The 22402-nt window shown below is 38.7% G+C and overlaps 1 pseudogene across 1 annotated transcript; it reads left to right on the top strand.

Annotated features, from left to right (window-relative positions):
- The first annotated feature begins 18888 nt into the window (after positions 1-18888).
- LOC308620751 (elongation factor 1-alpha, oocyte form-like) lies at positions 18889-21044 on the top strand (annotated as a pseudogene). Its single transcript has 5 exons — positions 18889-19029; positions 19222-19413; positions 19949-20230; positions 20367-20522; positions 20814-21044. The product of its transcript is annotated as an elongation factor 1-alpha, oocyte form-like (transcript).
- The last annotated feature ends 1358 nt before the right edge of the window (positions 21045-22402 follow it).

The following is a 22402-nucleotide window of genomic DNA, read 5'->3' on the forward strand; positions in this document are numbered from 1 at the left end:
GTCATGGGCAGCAGGCTTTGTTGAAAGTTGAGATTCCTATATGCCACAGGTAGAGAACTCTAAAGAGATGATATAAGGTAGTCCTTGCTTCAGGGAAGAAAGCCTGAGTCTTCTGAATGTAGGAGTGTGAGAAGAAGAGAGTCAAAGGGAAGAGGAACACTTGTGTACAATGGTTTCACTTTTAGACTAAGATCTTGTGGCAGAAGATTGCTAGGTAAATCTTCCATGAGGAAAAGTCAAAGCAGAGTGTCTTGTACATCATTTCTGGGTAAGAACTCTGGGAGAACATCATTAACCAATGGTACCGACTGGAGGGTTGGCATTAGAGTAAAAATAGCAGTGTGGTACATTCCTGTAGCCATGGAGTCCAGGTTAACAACTTTGAACCTCTTTTAGTTCCCAAATGGCATAGAAATATCCCAGGAATTTTTACAAGACCTATGGGAGAAGAGGAAAATAGCTGAGTAGAGAGCCAGTAAGCTTACTGCTGAAGATGAGTGAGGCAAACCACTGTACAAGATGAACCATCTCAGAGGTCAAGGGAGGAGACTTGCCAGCAAGAGGTCTGATCAAGGACACAGTGGAGGTTTTCAGAGTTATCTTTACTAATTAGAGTAAGGTGAGGTTTAGTCAGCAAGTGAAGCCCCCTGGGTCCTGACTAAGCCAAGAGGCCAGGTCTTGTGTCGACCAGCTGTAGACATCTTCAGTGGCTACTAAGAGGCTGACCAGTGACTGAGAATACAAGAGACATCTTTGAGGAAGATTAGAGAAACCAGAAGACAATAAGAGAACCTCCTGTTTTTCACTGCCATTAGGTAGGTAAAAAGTGATGTGGATTTACAACATATGACAGCTTCTGTGGTATAAATATACCAGGCCTGATTTTAAACTACCAACATGATATCACCAAATACAGAGTTGGGAAGAGATGTGTATAATTGCCTCAGACTTCATGTAAACCCCACTTTTATGCATAAAGTATACCTGGATGCTAAGTTGAGAAGGGGTGGGGGAGGAAATAAGAGCCTGAAAGAACATTTATCTAAAGAGACTCAGATCCATACTGTTAATGGCCAGTTAATGTTCTTTCCATCCCTGCTCCTCCCAAGCTACTTAGTTGAGTGGAAGATTATAAAAAATAATAATATTGGGAAAAATCTACATATTTTGCACATCAAAGTGTTAAATTTTTTAACACGCTCTATTATTTGAGCACAGAATGGTTTTCTACGTCTGGGTTACCAATTTGTGAATCACTACTCTTAACTACTCTGTCCTCATCAATCACTGATTTCTCTTCTTCCCATAAAGAGAGGCAAAAAAAAAAAAATAGAAAAGATCAATGAAACAAAGAGCAGGTTTTTGAAAAGATAAACAAAATTGATAAACCTTTTGCCAGGTTCATCAAGAAAAAAGAGGATGAAAATGAGCAAAATAAGAAAAGAAAGAGGAGAAATAACAACAGAGATACAGAGATACAAAAAATCATGAGAATATTATGAACAGTTATATGCCAGCAAATTGGACAACCTATAAGAAATTGACAAATTTCTAGGAGCATACAACTTTCCAAGACTGAATCAGGAAGAAACAGGCAATCTGAACAGATGAATTACTAGTAGTGAAATTGAATTTGCAATTAAAAAAAAAAAAACTCTCAGCAAATAAAAGTTCAGGACTGGACATCTTCCAAGGGGAATTCTACTAAAAATTTAAGGAAAGTTCATACCTATCCTTTTCAAAATATTCCAAAAAATTATAGAGGAGGGAACACCCAAATTCATTCTATGAGACCACAATTACCCTGATACCAAAACCAGACACAGACACTCCAAAAAAGGAAATTATAGGCCAATATCTCTGATGAATATAAACACAAAAATTCTCAATAAGATATTAGCAAACCAAATTCAACAATATATAAAAAGGATCATACACCATGATCAAGTGGGATTTATTCCAGGATGCAAGGATGGTTCAACATTCAGAAATCAATCGCCACACTAACAAAAGGAAGGATAAAAATCACATGATCATCTCAATAGAAGTAGAAAAAGCATTTGACAAAATTCAACATTGATTCATGGTGAAAACTCTCATCAAAGTTGGTGTGAGGGATATATTTCAATATAGGAAAGGCCATTTGTGACAAACCCACAGCTAACATCATACTCAATGGTGGAAAGCTGAAAGCCTTTCTCTAAAATCAGGAACAAGACAAGAATGCTCACTCTCACCACTTTTATTTAACATAGTATTGAAAGTACTAGTCACAGCAATCAGACAAGAAAAAATATATAAAAGGTATCCAATGGGGAAGGAAGAAGTAAAAATGTCACTATTTGCAGATGACATGATATTATGTATGGAAATCCCTAAAGTCTCCACCAAAAAACTATTAAAACTAATAAATGAATTCAAAGAAGTTGTAGAATACAGATTAATATACAGAAATCTGTTGTATTTCTATATACTAATAACAAACTATCAGAAAGAGAAAGCAAGAAAACAATCCCATTTAAAATTATATCAAAAAGTATAAAATACTTAGGAATAAACTTAACCAAGGAGGTGAAAGACCTATACTCTAAAAACTGTGAAACATTGATGAAGGAAATTGAAGGTGATACAAATAAATGAAAAGAGATTTGTGTTCATGGATTGGAAGAATTAATATTGTTAAAATATGCATCTTACCAAAAGCAATCTACAGATTTAATGCTATTGTTATCAAAATACCAATGACATTTTTCGCAGGTTTAGAACAAATATTCCTAAAATTTATAGGGAACTACAAAGACCCTAAATAGTCAAAGCATTCTTGAGAAAAAGGAACAAAGCTGGATGTATTAATATCACACTCCTTGTCTTTAGACTGTACAACAAATTACAGTAATCAAAAAGAAGATGTGGTGTACACACATACGCACACCCACACAATGGAATATTACTCAGCCATAAAAATGAAATTCTGCTACTTGCAACAAGGTGAATGTGTATAGAGGTTATTATGCTTAGTGAAATAATTCAGACAGAGAAAGACACTCTACGTTATCATTTATACATGGAATCTATAAAATAAGACAAATGAACGAATATAATAAAACTGAAACAGACTCAAATGACATAGAGAACCAACTAGTGGTTACCAGTGGGGAGAGGAAAGAGGGATGGGCAAGATTGGGTAGGGGATTAAGAGATACAAACTACTTTGTATAAAATAAATAAGGGCAAAGATATATTGCACAGGAAAAACATAAATTAAATTAAATATTTTGGGCTCAGGCTCAAAAGTTGGTTTCATGACTCAGGTTTGCTTTCCTCTTGGTTCTCTACTATAATTCTTTATATATATACTGTATGTAATATATTAAAATATATATAACATATAAATATATAAAACTGTATACATATGTAAATTTGTGAGTCTTTATCTGCAGTGTGACACCATCTCTAATGCTCAGCCAAATCATGTCTTATTCACTTCCCCTTGGTTCTCTGTCATCCCATCTAGCAATATATTCATAACCAAAGCTAGTATTTTCACTGCTCTCAAGTCAATCTCCACTTTCCCTACTTAATTTTCCAGTATTCTTGGAATCATCCTTTTTCCTTCTATTTACACTCACTTCTAAGTAATGTGTCTTTCACTTTTTACCCTTATGTTTTACTCTCATTGCCACAGCCCTAGTTCAAACATTCAAGACTTCACATCTAAATAATCAGAATAGTCTCTTTGTATAATGATTTTTGTTTTATTTTGAAGACATATCTTTTGTAAATATTTAATATAGTTTACCATAAAATATAGTTAAACAAAAATAAACAAACAAGCTAAAAATAAGCCCAAAATTCCACTGCTCTATTTGTTAAATAGGATTTGTTTAATCCCATTTAACCAACACTATTTGTTAGACCTTTTGGTCAGTCTTTTCCCAAGTGTTGTGAACATGTGTGTGTGTGTGGGTGGGGGAGTGAGAGAGAGGTACTGTGCTAGGCACTTTACATATAGAATATCCTTAATTATTCAGAAAATTCCATGAGGTAAATATGATTATTCTCTTCTTACAGATGAATAAACTGGGACTTGGAGAGTCCTGCAAAATTATGGAGCTGGTTAAGTGGAGGAACAAAAGAAGTCAGATAAATCCCCAAACCTGTGCCCTTAACACTATATTATAACACAACCATGAGAACACATTGTACACACAATAAATGTGACTATTTTTAATGCTAAATATGCATTTTATAAACATGGAATCATAGTATGCATATTACATCTAACCAACTTTTAAATTATATAATATAATTTCAATTTTTATATCAAACATATATTTAAATTTTTAACAATATCCCATTGAATGGCTGTAACATACTTCATTTATCTCTCTCCATTGATAGATATTTCATTATTTCCCTTTTTGCACTATGAGAAAGAAATTTCAGTAAATATTTGTGAGCATACATCTTTATGGATGATGTAATTACAAGTATTTTTTATGTTTATGTGAAATTCTCAATATTGAACACATATATATAGTGTGGATTAGCACCAAAGGGGGCAAGAGAATGAGGGGAAGCCATCGCCAGGGGCCAGGCCTGCTGCTGCTGTATTCTCATGGACCACAAAGGAGGGTGAGAGTTCTAAATTCAAACCTGGCCTTTTAGGCCCCATGATGTAATAGTTTTAAAAGTTTTAAGAAAGCAGAAGAAGAAAGAAAACAATCCCAGCCTAGTGGTTGCCTAATCTGTGCTTGAACACTTGCAGAAGCAAGGAGCTTACTATTTTTCCACAACTCCCAATTCAGTTCATGTCTGTCTTTAACATTTTGGGGGCCCAAGGCAAGAAGCTCATATATTATGTGCCTAAATATTTAAAATAAATCCTTCAAGCTAAAAAAAAAAGTTATGTTTTTTTTTTCTACTCTTGGCACCATCCCATACTATGAGGTACCTGGTCTGTATGTGTGTGGACATCTTGCCCACAAGTCTGAAGTCTGCATATTCCCCCTTTGGAACCCCCAGACTTGGATGCACACACAGGCTTGGGTGCATATATTAAAAAGGAAACTCTTAGAAAAGGTTTGAGAGTATGCATAAGGATGAGATTATTTCCAACTGGTGGAATAGTTTCATGAAAGAAGGGCATTTAAGCTATTAACTCCCACAGGTGAAAATGGGAAAGAAGAGAGGAAGTATGTGTGAGGTGTGGGCAGAAGCAAAGGAGTGAGTGAATGCTGGTATGAGTGAGAAAGTGTGGTGAGGAAGCTGGTAGGGATTTTGTAAGACAAAGACCTATGGTAGGTTAGGAGGACCTAAAATGATGTAAGGAGGTGGAACTTTATCTTATAGGTAGAGGCAAATTACTAAATTTGTGAGCATGGAAGTGACATAGTTGATTAGATCTGTATTTTAGGCCACCAACTTCAGTAGCAAAATTGAAGGTGAATTGTAGGTATAGATCAGTAGAGAAACTGAATAGTCCTTCAAATTTCCTGCCTCTGAATTTTTCCTCACAATGTTCCCTCACAGTAATGGAATAAAAATTATTACTTCCTAGGCAGTCAGTCATGAAGTGTGGAAAGACAAATGGTGAGTTTAATGTTGGTCCATAGGTCTACCATCATGCAGCCCATATAGCAGAGGACTAGTAGCAGTATCCCAGCAGACACTTGCCTTCAGAAAGATGTCCCGTTCTGTTAGTGTAGAACCCATACAATGTCTTAAAAGATTTTGGTTTTCTGGAGTTTTGGCAATAGGTTTGTTTGGTGTGTGTGTGTGTGTGTGTGGTATTAAATACACAAATGCTGAAAACCTGAACCCTATTTGCTATTTACAGTCTGGAGAGGGGCAGAGAGCAATGGGTCACCTGTATGTTTCTGTACTGAAGAAGCTGATAAAAAGCAGAGAGAGAAAAGATAAAGACAGTTACCTCTGGGATCTAATTTGGGAATCTGAAGAACATTGCGAAACAAAATCTGTGTACACACAGGGAAAGTAAAATATCTAGCAATTATACTCTGTTACTCTAGGCATAATTGTGGACTTTCAAAAGTACATATTATTTATAAGGAACACTATAATTATAATCATTCCATGAAATACATTATTTCCTGGACTACCTGTAATAGCTCCTTTGAGGCTGTCTGTGGAAGGCCAAATTATTGTTCTAATTTTGGTATGTTGGTTACGGCACAGAGGTGAGGGTTGGTGGCAGTCATCACTGGCTGTCAAACATGAACAGTCACATGCTGTGAGAAAATGGTTTTTTTTAGGGTGAAGTTCAGATATTGCACATAAAGCTTCTTAGTTTAAAAAAGGCGTGTGACTTGGGTTTGTTGTCTTATCTATTTACTTTGTGAAATTGAATGTAAAGCTGTTAAAGATTTAGGTATTGCCCTCCTCAGTCTCCGTTCTTATAGTTGATGACATCAGCGACACCATTTCCTTTTATCTTTGCTCTGATTATCCAGTCCTTCCTTCTGCCTCACAGCTTTTCCTGCTGGCCTCTTCCTCTCTATCTTCTGTTTGTCATACTTCCTGACTGCTCACAAAGGAAGATCAAAGAAAGCTGACCATCAAGAGACTTGGGTTTTTATAATCTCAGCTCTGCCACTTAGTTAGTGGCATAACTTTGGGCAAATCCTATTACCTTCCTTATCTTAAGTTTCCTTCATCAATACAAAGTGGAGTAAGAAATAGATGACCTCCCAGGTACTCTTCAACTCTGACATTTGTGACTCTAACAAACCCAGGATGTAATTATTATAACAGTAGTAAGAGATATAACTAAAGAAAAACTGTTCAAAAATATGAAGTGCTTTTGTGGTAATACTACAGAGACATCATGAATGCTGCAAAACACTCCATGTGAATTAATTTTCTTATATTTTTATGAGGTTTTTTCTCCCCCAACCCAAAAACTATTTGTCAATGGAGAAATGTACTCTGTTTTTTCCTTTAATCACCATGCAGTACTATATTCAAATTTAAGGATGCTCTGTCCATTAATAATATATGCTAACATTTCTTGTGGAAGAATATTCTGAGATCTAGTTGCTACTGCACTTACTAAATCCCGTGGATAACTGATTGGTTATATAACAGACTCTGTTCTACATCAAATAATGAATGAAGAACAGTTATCCAGAAATTAAACATTTTGCAGAGCATCAATTACTACAAAGGAACTGAGATTTGAAAGCCGAGACCTGAGTTTCAGTCCTGGATTCAAGAATTCTTAGTTTGTGCCCAAATCCAATTGGGTCCAAGTGACTCAAAATCTTAGCATTATTTTACTCTTGTCACAGAAAATATTCTTGAAAGACAATGTGATGTAATTTCTAGCCAGGCAATAGAGTAATAGCAGTATTCATGAAAAGCAAAAGGTATTTTAGAAAATAAAATACCTGTTTCTGTTATTAAGTAGAAATCACAGTTGAATTTGTGATCAAGGGAGTTATATTTGGCAAATATAACTCCTGGTTAATGAGATTCAGACCAGAATGATTGGGAGCAGAAATAAAGTCAGAAGCCATTTGAAGGAGGGAAAAGAGGAGCAATGAGCATCGTATTAGAATATATAACTTCGAGGTGGTAGCAAAAGTTATTTCTGGACATGTCTGATAGGAAATTGAAAATAAAGCCTAACGGTATATGTTGAGGTACTATTTGTGCAGAAATTATAACTGAAGCCTTATTAGTAGAGCTCTGAGAGAGAGAGTATAAAGTACAGATTTTCAGACTTTAGTGGGAATAAGAATATCTTGGAGTTGGTGGTTCTGACCTCAGAGATTCTGATTCAGTGGGCTTAGGATGGGACAAAGAAATCCATATATTCCACTAGCACCCCAAGGATTTTGATGCAGATAGTCTGTTCCCTATACTTTAGGGCAGTGGGTTTCAAACTTTAACTTGCATCAGAATTACCTGGAGGGCTTGTTAAACCACAGATTGCTGGGCCTCACGCCTAAGGATTCTGATGCAGTAGACCATGGGGCCAGGCAAATTACCATTCTAACAAGGCAAATGCTTATGCTACTGGTCTGGGGACCACATTTTGAGAATGCCTACCTTAGAATGATTTCACTGACATATAGATATTAAAAGAGGTTCAAGAACAGACTTCTGGAAAATAATCACTTTCACGGGCAGCAGAAAGAAGAACTGGTGCACAGTTATAAACCCAGAGAAAAGCACCATAGGAGTAAGCTGGCTCAAAGATGCAAGTGAGTGAGGGACTAAAAAAAGGAGCAAGGGTCTGGAACTCTCTAAAAGGATGTGGCTAAGTCATAGGAAGAGTGAGCTTGCAAAATGAAGGCCATGTCACTTGGCAGGACATGGTGAAGTAAGAGGACTTTGAGCTCACCTCCCTCATGAACACATCAAAACTATAACTACACATAGAGCAACTCTTGCTGAAATTGACCTGAAGACTAGCAGACTGGCTCCTCTACAACCAAGGCTGTAAAGAAAGAATCACATTGGGTTTGGTAGGAGGACAGGAGACGTGATCTAGATGGGACCTGCACCCCTAGAGGCGGGTGATATCACAGGCTCATGGATCCTCCCTGGGGAGCATGGGGTTCAAGCCACACATTGGGCATGCCAGCCCTGGGGTCTGACACCAGGAAGACAAGCCCCTTAGTTGGTTTGAAAACCAGAGGGGCTTATGAGAGAGTTGTAAGAAACCCAGAATCTGTTCTTGGAGAGTGTGCACACAGTCTTGCTTACTCCTGGGAACACTGTGGAGGCTACAGATTGAAAACTGCCTGGTGTTCTGGCCTGATTACCAGGATTACCCAGTATGCCCTCCAGCCCACACTGGGTTCCTGCTCCTGCATCTCCTCTCTGGCACTGATCCCCACTAAGGTGGAGGCAGCCATTGCCAAGGAGAGTGTGCACACTTGGAGGGAACAGAACTGTTTTGGGCCCTGACCCTGCCTCTGACCAGGGCAGAGGCAGATATTGCCAGAGCAGGAGTCTGTGTACAGACGTGGGAGGGAGTGGAACCAGCTCCAGGGTAGAGGTTGCCACTGCAGGTGTGTGCATATGTGTGCAGACTTGGGAACATGTGGAAACAGCTGAGTAGTATGACTCCAGCCCCTTCAGTCCCGACCCAGTCTCTAACCAAGGTGGCATACCTGGGAAAAAGTAAAACCAGTGCAAAAGTGCAGCCCCAAGACCTCAGACTCCAGCCATACCCTCAATCATCATAGAGATGGCTCTTATATCTGGGAGAAACCCAACTCCCTCAGTGCTCCTGCTCTAGCCCCTTGGGCCCTGACCCCACCCCCAATAAGACAGTGACTGCCATTGAGCCTAGAAGAAGCCCAGGCTCACACCTGGCTTTGGCTTCAGCCCCTCTGAATCTAGCCCTACCTCCCAGCAAGGTGATGGGTGCCAGATAACCCAAGGGGAAGGCACAGCCTGTGTTCATTTCAGATCCAGATCTCCCACCAAAGCCACTGGGCACACATAGACTGCAAAGGGATGTTCCCACACAAGGATTTGCCTTCAAAGACTGGGATAGATAACTGTTTCACCTAATTTTGTAGAGACAGAGAAGGTTAAACAAAATGAGAAGACAGAAGAATATGTTTCAAATGAAAGAACAAGGAAAAAACCCTGAAAAACCCTAATGAAAAAGAGATAAATAGTTTACCTGATAAAGAGTTGAAAGCAATAATAATAAGAATGAGAAATGAGAAATGACTTTGGGAAAACAGTAGATGAACAAATGATAATTTCAAAGGAGAACTAGAAAATATAAAAAAGAACAAAACAGAGCTGAAGAATATAATAATGGAACTGAAAAATACAGTAGAAGGAATTAACAGCAGATTAGGTGATACAGAACACTTAAGCAATCTGGAAGACAGAATAGTGAAAATCACCTAATCAGAATAGCAAAAAGAAAAACAAATAATAAAAAAAAGAGGATCATTTAAGGGACCTCTGGGACAACATCAAGCATACTAACATTTGTATTATAAGGGTTCCAGAAGAAGAGAGAAAGAAAGGGGCAGGAAATATATTTGATGAAATTATGGTTGAAAACTTCCTAAACCCAAAGAAGGAAACAGATATCAAGGTACAGGAAGCAAGGAGAATCCCAAACAAGATGAACCCAAAGAAACCCACAGGAAGATAAAGATAATGATAAATATAAAGACTTTTAAAGGCGGCAAGAAAAAATAAAGAGTCACATGCAAGGGAACCCCCATAAGGCTATCAACTGATTTTTCGACAAAAACTTTGCAAGCCAGAAGGGACTGGCATGATATATTCAAAGTGATGAAAGGAAAAACCTGCAACCTAGGATACTCTACCCAGCAAGATTTTCATTGAAGGAGACATAATGAGCTTCTCAGACAAGTAAAAACTACAGGAGTTCATCAATACTAAACCCATCTTGAGTCTTCTCTAAGTGGAAAAGAAAAGGTTACAACAAGAAATAAGAAATTATAGGAAGGGAAAAATCCCACAAGTAAGGGCAAGTATATGGTAAAGGAAGTGGTTCAACCACTTAAATAAGCTAGTACAAAGGTTAAAAGACAAAAATTATAAAATCAACTATAACTACAATGAACAGTTAAGGGATAGGCTTGAAGATGTAAAATATGACATCAAAAACACAAAATGTGGGGAGAGGAGTAAAAATGTAGATCTTTTAGAGTGTGTTTGAACTTAAATGACCTCCAGTTTAAAACAAGTAGATATAGTTATAGGTCACCATATATGAACCCATAGTAAATACAAATCAAAAACCTACAAAAGACACACAGAAACTAGAGAGAAAGGAATACAAGCATACCACTAAAGAAAATCACCAAACCACAAGGAAAGAAATGAACAGAAGAAGAAAAGAACAGAGAACTATAAAAACAACCATAAAACAAATAACAAAATGGCACTAAGTACATTCCTATCAATAATGACTTTAAATGTCAATGGACTACATGCTCCAATCAAAAGACATAGGGTGGCTGATTGGATAGAAAAAACAAGACCCAAGACCCATCTATATGCCGCTTATAAGAGACTCACTTCAGAGCTAAAGACTCACGCATACTGAAAGTGAGGTAATGGGAAAAGATATTTCATGCAAATGGAAACAAATGGGAGATATATATATATATATATATACAATGGAAAATTATTGAGCCATAAAAAGAATGAATTTTTGCCATTTGCAACAACATGGATGGACCTGGAGGGTATTATGCTTAGTGAAGTAAGTTGGACAGAGAAAGACAAATACTTCATGCTTCTACTTATATGTGGAATCTAAAAAATGAAGCAAATGGAGAAATACAACAAAACAGAAACAGACTCCTGGATACAGAGAACAAACTAGTGGTTACCAGTGGGAAGAGGGGTTGGGGGAAGCCCAGGATTGGGGAAGGTGATTAAGAGGTACAAACTACTAGGTATAAAATCAATAAGATACAAGGGTGTAATGTACAGCACAGAGAATATAGCCAGTATTTTATAATAATTTTAAATGGAGTATAACCTATAAAATATTGATCCATTATGTTATACACCTGAAATTAACATAAAATTGTAAATCAACTATACTTCAATTAAAAAATTTGAGAAAATATGCTCAACATCACTAATTATTAGGCAAATGCTAATCAAACTAAAAATAAGATACTGTAACATACCTAAAGTAGATCTTAAATTTAAAAAATTAAAAACACCAAGCATTCACATGGAGGTGGATCATTTGGAGCTCTCATACGTTGCTGGTGACAATGTAAGACAGCATAACCATTTTGGAAAGCTGTATTTCAGCTCCTTATAAAGTTAAACATGTACGTACTGTATGACCCCCACAAAAACCTATACATGAATATTTACAGCAGCTTTGCTTATAATAGTTAAAAAATGGAAAACAGTAGCTATCATTCCACAAGTGCTTAGAAAAACTAAGGTACATCCATATGATGGAATACTGTGCAACAATAAAAAGAATGGACTTTAGATTCATGCATAAACATGGATGAATCTGAGATGCATCGTGCCAAATGAAAGAACTCAGGCCTGAAAGGCTAGATGGTGTGTGATTCCAATTATATGACATTCTGCAAAAGGAAAACTATAGGGAGGAAAACAAGTAAATGATGCTTGGAGCCATGGGGTGGGCAGAAGAGTTGTCTTTAAAGGAGTAGCATAGGAGAATTTGGAGTTGGGGTTTAGAACTCTTCCATATGGAACTGTGGTGGTAAAAACATGACTCTATACACTTGTCAATCCTTTAGATGTATACACCACAAAAATCAACAACTATTTACTGCACATTAATAGAAAATCAACAAGGATGTGAATAAAGATGGAATATAGACTGTGCAGAAAAATGAAGGCCATAGCTACTTAACTGGATGTCAAAAAAGGATGTCAAGATCAGAAAAATAAAGAGAGGGGAGAAATCTTCAACTCCTCATTCCATTGAAAAGTCCTTGCTTTCTTTCCTTTCTCTGGTGCACTTGTCCTGCAAAATACCATTACATGTTTGGTCAGCCCCCATACATGGCTATTGAGTGCCTCAAAGTAACTAAAACCTTTTCAGAATAAAGGTATTCAACCCCATGTATTGTCCTATTTTTCCCAGCTAAACTCTCTTTCACATTTCTCATATTCCCAAAACCCATTTTTGAAATTACCTAGCATTTTCACCATATCTCTCAATACTCTCAGCAGATAATCTGGTGACCTCTTTCAATGTCTTGAGCCTTGATCCTTTCCTTTTATTTGCCAATGTATGGAATAATTAGTTGGTTCTCTATCATCCTCCAAAAGTGTACACTGAGGTTGTTTTTAGCGTGATCCTGAACTCAGGGATTTAAAAATATTTTATTATGTTTTTATCCATTAAATTATTGTTCTTTTTGATACTCAAATATTCTCAATTTTGGTCAGTAGGAAATATTTCAAACTGGACCCTTATCCTGCTTGTACAACCTCAGTAATCACCGATAGCTCTTTTGCTTTCCACTACGACAAACTTTCCAGATCCATATTGTATATATCTTGTCTGAGACTGGGATTCAGCCATTTGTTCAAGAAGCCTTTACTAACTTTAATTTTTAAAAAAGTTACAAGCTGGGAATTGCAGGGTGTTCAGAATTACAGGGTGTTTTCTATTCTCTTTTTGAAGCACTCTCCTTTTGTTTCCAATACATTACTCTCTTCTAATTTTTCTTTAACTTACCTGAATGATTCTTCTCAGTCTTTATAAATGTTGATTTCCCACACAATCTCAACATACACACACTCTCCAGGTGATCATATCCATTCCTCTAATCTACATAAACTACAACCTTATGACAATATTTTTCAATCTAAGCTATCAGCAAGGGTCTCTCTTATAAACTCTCTATTCCTCATTACATTTCTTCATTCATTTTTCTTTTTAAAAATCCCTCCCTTACACCTTGACCACCCTGTGTCCCCTCTATATCTGTTAATGTCACTCCACCACAACCCATGCAGATTTTCAAGCCAAAATCTAGGGGCCCTTGTGGAGTCCCCCTCTTTTTCTCATTTACCACTTGCAGCCCATTACTGAGTCCTGTCAATATTAACCACTACCAGAGTGGACCACAACACCCTAACCTCCAGAAGTATTCAGCACCTCCTAATGGATATTGTGCCTTGACTCTTGGACCCTCTTCAGTCTACTTTCAGCAGAGCAGCTGGCAGAATTTTAAAAAACGCTTAGACATGTTACTAATCTCAGCCTAAAACCCAAGGCTTACCATCACATTTAGAATAAAACCCAACCCTTTATCATGGCCTTCCTGGCCTCTGTTTACTTCTCAGCTGTGATCTCTCCACTTGTTCACACTTTGCCAACCAAATGGCTGTGTCTATTCCTTAGACACACCAGGTTCATTCTTCACTCTGAGTCTTCACTCTTTCCAATAACTCTCCTGAGAATGTACTCCCCTATCACATCCCTTATTTCTAATAGCTCTCTTAGCAGTTTCCTTCATCCATCTGGAATTTATTGCAAATGTTTATTAAATAATAGAATGAATAAATGGATAGAGCTGAATAAATCAATATTTCTTTCTTCAATTTTGTTCTCCTTCAAAAATCTTCAATTCTGATGTCAGAATGAGATCAAGTACCAGGAGTAAAGGGAGAGGAAAGAAACAAGAACTTGAAGGTAGGAAATGCTTAGTATAGTTATTGCAGTTCAAGTACTAGAAAATTCAATGAAGAACATGTAGAAGTAACCTGGCATCTCTGTTGGAGTCTTATGTGAATATTAAACTTTAGATTGTTAACAATAACAAGGACACATGATATTTAGATCTATAGCCTAGGCAGTTTTAATTGACATGGAGACACGCTACTGAAATGCCTATGCTCCTAAGATTGTACCAAATTTTCACTTAGAGTTCTGTGATGTGAGACTTGAAAATTTGTGAAAAGAAATGAAAAAAACACTATTTTCATATATGTGTGATATGGTTTTCCTTAACTAACTATAAGAAACAATGATTTCAGGGAATTTTACAGCACTTAACAGTTTTGTTCTACTGTCTTTTGGCCTCCATTATTTCTGATGAGAAATTAGTAGGCATTCAAATTGTTGTCCCTTAATGTAATGTATAATTTTTCTCTAGATGCTTTCATGGTATTTTTACTTTTGATTATTTTTTTTAACAGTGTGACTATGATGTGCCTAAGCATATGGTTTTCATTGCACTTATTCTACTTGGGGTTCACTGAGCTTTTTGAATCCATAAATATATCATTAACAAAATTTGAGAATTTTAAATCTATTATTTCTTCAAATATTTTTTTCTGCCATATTCTCTCCTTTCCTTCTGGGACATCAATTACACATATGTTAGATCCTTTGTTATATTCCTATAAATCCTGATCATTTGGTTTCATTATTTTTTCCCTCTGTTACTCAGATTGGATGATTTCATTGATCTATCTTTAAGTTCACTGATCCTTTCTGCTATGTATTCATTCAGCTTTCAGCCCATCTACCGATTTATTATTCACATTTCATGTTTTTTCATTTTAGAATGAAAAACCTGATTTTATTTTATAGTTTCTATTTCTTTGCTGATATTTCCTGTCTTCTTATTCATCACAAGCATGTTTTCCCTTACTTCACTGAGCAGAGTTACAACAGCAGGCATAAAAGCTTTGTCTACTAATTCTAACACAGAGGTTATCTTGGGATTAGTTTCTGTTCATTGTCTTTTCTCTTGAGAATTGTTGATATTTTCTTGGTTCTTCATTTGTAAAGTGATTTGGCATTATATTCTAGACATTCTGAATATTATGTGTGGTGGCTCCAAATTCTGTTACTTTCTTATGAGGAATGTTTATTTTTTGTTTGTTGGATGTTTGTTTGTTTAGACAATTAACTTGTTTGGACTCAAACTGAAAACTCTTTCTCTCGGGTGGAAGCTCCAATTTAAATTATATTCCCTTATCCTTAGCTGGGTGGCTTCTGGTTGCATGGTTCAGGGGCTACCAGAGATTTGGGCACAGTTATATAGAGAAGCTGAGGGTCCTCTCTATTTATCTCTCTTTTCCAGAAGTCCCCCTTCACTGTCAAGTTGCTGTAGTATCTTAAATTCTTTCTTCTAGTTCTTCAGTCTACAAGGACTATCTATGGGTTTTAATAAATACTTTTAGTAACACCACTAGGCACTGACTACCTGCACTCTCAGGTTAAAAGTCATAAAAACAGGAAACTCACCATGGTAGATTCCTTTCCCTTTGTCCAAGTGATGATTTCCCTCTTCCTTATGGTCAATCTCCAGTAATTTCAGGTACATTTTTGTCTGTTTATTTGTTTTATTTTGTTTTGTTTTTGCACTGAGTTTATAGTTGGTATCTTCAGGAGACTCAGTATGATAGAGGTGTATTTAGCTATCCTGGCAGTGCAGTTTTAAAGAATATTCTTTTAGGGATAAGGTTTACTTAAAATTTTAGTATTTTTGATATCAAACTGCTAAAATACATTTAAACGAGAGATAATAGTTAGTGTCTATTATTATCCAAAATCAAAGTCTTTTTTTTCCCTTCAAGGTTTTGCTTGGACTTTTAGAATGAAAGATTATAGAATCGTTTCATAGTTTATCCTTTTCTGTAACTTATTATATGCGACTTTCATTACTTGGTTTTATTCAGTGACTATTTTGCATGGGCATAGTTTTTGGCCATGGATATACATTGAAGGGTAAATTAGAATATCTACCCTTAAGAAACTCTGTTTAATAGAGGAGACCAAATACATCAACAAGTATTGTAACAGAGGTATTAACTGCTATATCATAGATAGGTCCAAAATGCTTTGGGAACACATGGAAAGGTAAAATTAGCTTTGCTTGTAGAGTAGGTGTGGAGGGACCAAGGAAAACACCATAGGAAAGATAAGATTTATAAACTGAGCCTTGAAAGTTTATAAGAGCTCACAGGTAGTTCAAACAGCGAGATAGATATATATATGTATATACGCACATGCATACATACTGAGGGTCAAAAGCCATGAAGGTCAAAAGCCTTTTAATGATGCTGTGCACACTATGTAGCTATAAATTTAATTAATTTGATACCATAATTGACATTTCAGGAGAGAATGTAATTTCATTAGGGAAGGCAATGATTTCTTTAATTCATTTTGAAAAACTTTTAATTTTGAAATATTATAGATTTATAGGAAGCTGCAAAGATAGTACAAAGAGTTTCTGTGTATTCTTCACCCATTTTCTCCCAATAGTCACATCACACATAATTATAGTACAATATAAAAACCAGGAATTTAATATTGGTATAATGTATGTGTATAGCTCTATGCCATTTTAACACAAGTATAGATTTGTGTAGCCACCACAGGATCAAGATAACAGAATCATTACTTCACCACAAAGACTTCCCTCATGCAACCCCTTTATTATCACATGCACCCGCCCCCTCCAACTATCCTTAACCTCTGAAATCCACTAATCTCTTTTCCATCTTTATAATTTTTTCATCTTGAGAATGTTATATAAGTAGAATCACCTTATGTGACCTTATGAGACTGGCTTTTTTCACTCAGCACAATGCCCTTGAGATCTAACCAAGTTGTTGCAAGTATCTATATTTATTGCTGTGTTTTTCTCTCAACATTACTCTAGCTGCATTCCTAAATGTGGATAAGTTGGGTTCTCATTTTCATTAAATTCAATATATATTTTTATGTCCCTTTAAACTTCTTTCTGAACCCATGGGTTATTTTGATTCCAAGTGTTTGCAGGTTTTCCTGTAACCTTTCCATTACTGATACTGATTTAATTCCATTGCATTCAGAGAACATACTCTGTATGATTCCAATTCTTTTAAAATTTGTTGAGGTATCTTTTATGACTCAAGATAGGGTCTGTTTTGGTAGATGGTCCATGGGTGCTTGAAAAGAATATTTGTTCTTCTGTTGTTGGGTACAGTGTTCAATAAAGGTCTCTTAGCTCCTGTTAGCTGATATCTTTGTTGAGTTCTTCTCTAGTCTTGTTGATTTCTAATTGTTCCATCAATTACTGAGGGAGGGAGTTTAAAGTCTCTAACTGTAACTATGACTTTATATCTCCTTTCACATCTATCAGTTTTTTTTTAAATTGAAGTATAGGTGATTTACAGTGTTGTGTTAGTTTCAGGTGTGCTGCAAAGTGATTCTTTTTCAGATTCTTTTCCATTGTAAGCTATTACAAGATATTGACTTTAATTCTCTGTGCTCAGCAGTAAATCCTTATTGTTTATCTATTTTATATACAATAGGGTGTATCTCTTAATCCCAAACTCCTAATTAATCCCTTCCTCCCCATCTCCTTTCCCTTTTGGAAGCCATAAGTTTGTCTTCTATGTTTGTGAGTCTGTTTCTGTTTTGTAAATATGCTCATTTGTATCACCTTTTTAGATTCCGTATATAAGTGATGTCATATGATTTTTGTCCTACTCTGTCTTCCTTACTTCAATTAGTATGGTAATCTCTAGGTCCATCCATGTTGCTGCCAATGAGATTATATCATTCTTTTTTATGGTTGAGTAATAGTCCATTGTGTAGATCTCAATCTCTCTCTCTCTCTCTCTATCTATATATCACTATATACATTTCACATCTTCTTTACCCATTCATCTGTTTAGGTTACTTCCATATCCTTGGCTATTGTAAATAGTGCTGCTGTCAACATTGGTCACCTACCCTCTCTTCATCCAAATATCCAATCCATCAAGGAAGAAGTCTGTGAAATTGAGCTTGAGGGTAGAGAATGGTATTTCCTAAATCAGTTTTGGCTCTGGGCATTAGATGTGGGTGGAACCAGAAGGAGGGTCCAGTGTTAGGTTTATAAAAGGAGGAAGCAAGACATCTTGATGTTAACTACCATCACATTTGCCACAGTTCTTGCTGGGTCGACTTCATTCGTTCTTCCCTAGAGGTAGGGACTTGCAGGGGGCAGGGGAAAAGCTGAAAGTATGGAATGTCAGGGCTTCTTGTGCAAAAAGTGGGTCAGGAGTGGGGGTGGGGTGGGGGGATGGGAGGAATGGGGGATGGCTAAGCCCCCACATGTTCTGGGGAAGGCCCACACAGGAGAAAGATGGTTGGGCCAGGACTATGTACTTGGAAGTACCGGCTATGCCCCTGGGACCCTGACCCTTACCGGGGTGTGAGCCTGGCAAGTTGGTTTTACTTTTCAGTTGACACTACCCTGTTGTAGGCTCTGGGCTAGGCCATGAAGTGGGGAGGGGGGTGCTTGGCATGAGCGAGGTGGAGGGGAGGATAGGAGACAGGGGGTCTGCCTGGAATGCTTTGGCCTCACCCACCTCGTGCTCCAGTTTAACAGTGACTGAAGGAAGGAACCCGCCACCATGGGCAAAGAGAAGAGCCATATCACTATCATCAGCCATTTGGACTCTGGCAACTCCACCACCACCACCAGGCATCTCATCTACAAGTGTGGAGGGATCGACAAGAGGACCATTGAGAAGTTTGAGCAGGAGGCAGTGGAGGTAAGGCACCCGCGGTGCCTGTGTCTAGGACTGGCGGGGAGCTGGAGGAAGGATGTCCAGCTTCTGGGTGGGTCTGGTGGCAGAGCATGGACAGTAGGGTGCGTTGTCAGGTCTAAGGAACTGCTGAAGTTGCCAGGCTAGACCCCTCTGCTCACCATCGATGCTGCTCTACTCACTGCCATCCCTCTGTAGACGGGTAAGTGCTCCTTCAAGTACACCTGGGTGCAGGACAAACTGAAGGCAGAGAAGGCAGAGAGAGAGAGCAGTGGCAATGCCATCAACATCTCCCTGTGGAATTCTGAGACAAGCAAGTACTACATCACCATCATTGATGCCCCGGACCACAGGGACTTCATCAAGAACATGATCACGGGCACCACCCAAGTAAAGCAGCCCATGTTCCCAGGGGCATCCCTATGGGGGGAGGGGCAGTAGAGGGAGGGAGGAGAGGTTCGGAACGGGAGGAAACTTAGGCTTTATTTCTGGGACTTGGGGAAGGTCAGTATCATAAGCCTTAGAAGGTTTTCCTCACCCCACATCAATCATCAATTCTGAAAGAACTGGAGGAGGACAGACCCTAATGAGGAGGCTCAGACACCGTCCCCCTTTCAGGCTGGGGCAGGGACCAAGTTTTCTGACACCCAGACAAGTAGGTCACTTGGGGTCCGGGAGGAAGGAACTAAAACCTCATGTGTGGGACTGGGTGAGAGTTTAACTGGAAGGTGGGACCTCTGTGCACAGCAGCAACCAAGGGATCCACGAATTTGTCCCTTTCTGGAGAGTGTCCCAAGCCATTCCCTACATTCCCGGAGCTTTACCAAGGGGCTTGGGCCTGCCCGAAGCTCTAACATCTTCCCAGCCGGTCCGGGGCTCCCTCCCCTAACTAACCCCTTGACCCCGTGATGTCTGTGTCCTGCAGGCTGACTGCGCAGTGTTCATTGTGGCCGGCTGCTGGGCGAGTTCTAGGCGGGCATCTCCAAGCAGGGGCAGACCCTCAAGCATGGGCTTCTGGCCTTCACCTTGGGCGTGAAGCAGCTGATCGTGCCCGACAACAAGATGGACTCCACCGAGCCCACCTACAGCTCTGCGCGCTTCCAGGAGATCACGAAGGAAGTGAGCGCCTACATCAAGAAGATAGGCCTCAGCGGTCTTTGTGACCATCTAGGGCTGGCACAGCGACATGCTGGAGCCCAGCACCAACGTAAGTGCGGGCTGGGTCTGTGGGTAGCTGGGCGGGTGGGCAGCTGGAGCGGGTCCTGGTCCTGGTCCTGGGGTGGGTGCCCAGGTAGCCACGCCCCAGGCTCACCTCTCTTTGCTCTGCATCCTCATCCCCACAGATGCCTTGGTTCAAGGGCTGGAAGGTTGAGTGAAAGGAGGGCAGCACCACCAGGGTGACTCTGCTGGAAGCTCTGGACTCCACCCTCCCTCCCACTTGCCCATTCATCAAGCCCCTGAGGCTGCCTCTGCAAGACTTGTACAAGATTGGAGGTGAGGTGACAGGGCTTCTATAGGAATGATGGAGTTGAATGAGCTCCGGTGTGTGATTTGCCAGGGTTCAGATCCTGACTTGTGAGCTGGGATAAAGTACCAAAGCCCCCAGCATTTCCAGTTTATCTGATACACAGCATAAATAGCCAGTCATCAGATTCAGCACTTCCTACCAGTGCTGCAGGTGACCTTGGTCCTTGATCCCAAGAACCAAGGGACCTCCCAGGAAGCCAGTTCTCATTGGTTGGGTCTAGAATTGTTGTGACTGCCTGCCCTTCTCCTACTGCACTGGTATTGGCACTGTGCTCATGGGCCGTGTGGAGACCAGCTTCATGAAACACGCATGGTGGTCATCTTTCCTCCAGCAATGTCACCACTGAGGTCAAGTCTGTGGAGATGCACCACGAGGCCCTGCCTGAGGCCCTGCCTGGTGACAATGTGGGCTTTAACATGAAGAATGTGTCCCTGAAGGACATGGCGACATGGCCAGAGACAGCAAGAACGACCCCCCAGATGGAGGCCCATAGGCTTTGCGGTGCAGCTAAGTGCCTGGGGAAGTCAAGGGCCTTGGCGCTCCTCAGTGGTGGAAGTGCTTGTTAGGAATTAGTCCTGAGGGTCTTCCCTGGTGGTCCAGTGGCTAAGGCTCAGGCTCCCAATGTAGGGGGTCTGGTTGGATCCCTGGTCAAGGAACTAGATCTCACATACTTCTAACTAAAGTTCCCAACATGCTACGAAAATAAAGTTCTATTTTAAGGCCCATAGACTTTGAAGTGTTTTCCTACGCAGGGCTCTATCCCATCCTTCTCCCGTTTGCCTCAAATGTAAAACGATATTACAATGGCATAGTGTCAATAGGTTAGTCCAACACTACCATGTCTGTCCCTCTCACCCACCCTCTCTTTAATATGTATTTTTTAAACTAAAGTATAGTTGATTTACAGTATTGTGTTAGTTCAGGTGTGCAGAAAAGTGATTCTGTTCTCTCTGTAGATCTATCTAACTATATCTGTATCTATTCATTTTCAGATTATTTTCCATTACAGGTTATTACAAGATATTGACTATAGTTCCTTGTGCTATGCAGTAGGCCTTTGCTATTTATCTATTTTATATATAGTTGTATGTATCTGTTAACCCCAAACACCTAATTTATTCCCCCCCACCCCCACTTTTCCCTTTGGTAACCATAAGTTTGTTTTCTATGTCTGTGAGTCTGTTTCTGTTTTGTAAACATGTTCATTTGTATCATTTTTTTTAGACTCTACATATAAGTAATGTCATATGATGTTTGTTTTTCTCTGTCTGACTTCCTTCATCTTAGTATGAAAATGTCTAGATCTATTCCTGTCCTCTCCTCCTCTTCATTCTGTTCCTGACCAGCATGCCCCTCCCCACTTATAATGGAAAAGAATCTGAAAAAGAATATATATACATATATATACATAGACATATGTATATATATACATATATACATATATATCTGAATCACGTTGCTGTACACCTGAAACTAACACAACACTGTAAATCACCTATACTTCAATTTTTTAAAACAACTGATAGATATGAAAGGAGATATAGACAAGTCACACTTATTGTTAGAGAATTTAATCCCTCTCCCTCAGTAACTGATGGAACAATTAGACAGAAATCAACAAGACTAGATAAGAGCTCAACAAAGATATCAGCTAACAGGAGCTAAGAGACCTTTACTGAACACTGTACTCAACAACAGAAGAACAAATATTCTTTTCAAGCACCCATGGGCCATCTACCAAAACAGACCCCATCCTGAGTCATAAAAGATACCTCAACAAATTTTAAAAGAATTGGAATCATACAGAGTATGTTCTCTGAATGCAATGGAATTAAATCAATATCAGTAACA

This window comes from Mesoplodon bidens (assembly GCF_964165515.1).
Source record: "Mesoplodon bidens genome assembly, chromosome: 7".
Classification (NCBI taxonomy): Eukaryota; Metazoa; Chordata; class Mammalia; order Artiodactyla; family Ziphiidae; genus Mesoplodon; species Mesoplodon bidens.